We start from the raw sequence: 1295 nt of genomic DNA, 5'->3' as shown, positions 1-1295 counted from the left end.
TGGTGGGATCAATTCAATAAAAGAAAAAAAGCAATTCGAGTTGGTCTTGAAACAATTCATTGCATTTTCTCCTAGACTTCCTAGGTAAATCCATTTTATTATTCAACAATGAGCCACTAGACACAATGTATCTACTGCACGTACTTATGCATATATACTTATGTTTATAATATATGTACCTATAGATATTTTATCCACAAAGTGAATAATTCCGGAATTAAATCAAAAAGGCCCTTTTAACTCAGTGGTAGAGTAACGCCATGGTAAGGCGTAAGTCATCGGTTCAAATCCGATAAGGGGCTTTGTAAAAGTTATTATTTCAAAGATAAGAATATGAAGTCAAAATTAGATTTTTTTTTTTGAAATAAAAATCAAAAAGATATAGTAACATTAGCAAGAAGAGAAACATTTTTCGTGGCATTTCATGATAATTGTTTGCATTTTTGTCTGTGCATTTTAATTAAATAAAAAATACAAAAAATGTGTTGAATATGCACTTAGGGGTTAATTTTGCATTTTAAGAATTAATTAAGAAAATTCATAAAAATAGTGTAATTTGCACTTTTAATTTTAAAATTTTATTTTTGAGTAGTTTTTTTTAATTTGTTTTATTAATTTTGATAATTATCATTTAGGCTTAATCAGGGTATTTAGGTCAATTAGGGTTTAGGAATTAATTTAGATTTTTTTATTATTTATTTATTTTATTTTATTTTTGGTAAAAAGAAAAACAACAAAAAAGAAATTTGTGGAAAAATGAAAAGGAAGAAGGGGGTTGAAAGTTAATTTGGGCCAATTTTTATTTTAAAACACTCAGCCCAAACGGCTCCCTCTCCCAAACCAAACAGAACTCGCCCCATCCAAGCCCAAACCCGTTCCACAACCCGGTCCAACACTTCCAGACCCAAAACGGCGTCGTTTCAGGCAACGTAGATTTGAGCCGTTGATTGCATCCCATCGACGGACGAGACTAAATCACCCTTAGTATATAATTGTCCTAAAAACACCCTACCCCCACTCACGAACCCCCCCATTTTACCGACCGTCCTCACTTCCACCCACCCTCGTCTCTCACGAGAACGACGTCCCGTCCCGTCCCGCCGACCGCCGCCGAACCGTCGCCGGTAAAGTAACCCGTCCCGAACCCGGCCCGGGCGGCCGGCCGGACCGTTACCTAACCCGAACCCGAACCCTTAAACTAACCTACCCGTTAACCCGTCCGTTACCCGTTACCCCGTTACCCCAAACCTTACCTACCGTACTACCTAACCTCCTAACCTTCCTTACCTTACCCT

At 37.5% G+C, this 1295-nt stretch overlaps 1 non-coding gene across 1 annotated transcript; it reads left to right on the top strand.

Annotated features, from left to right (window-relative positions):
• Nucleotides 1-230: 230 nt before the first annotated feature.
• On the top strand, nucleotides 231-302 carry TRNAT-GGU. The gene has a single exon. It is a non-coding gene; the product is annotated as a tRNA-Thr (tRNA).
• The last annotated feature ends 993 nt before the right edge of the window (nucleotides 303-1295 follow it).

This window comes from Nicotiana attenuata, unplaced genomic scaffold, assembly GCF_001879085.1.
Source record: "Nicotiana attenuata strain UT unplaced genomic scaffold, NIATTr2, whole genome shotgun sequence".
Classification (NCBI taxonomy): domain Eukaryota; kingdom Viridiplantae; phylum Streptophyta; class Magnoliopsida; order Solanales; family Solanaceae; genus Nicotiana; species Nicotiana attenuata.
The sequence above is the reverse complement of the archived record's forward strand: the minus strand, read 5'-3'. Positions and strand labels throughout refer to the sequence as shown.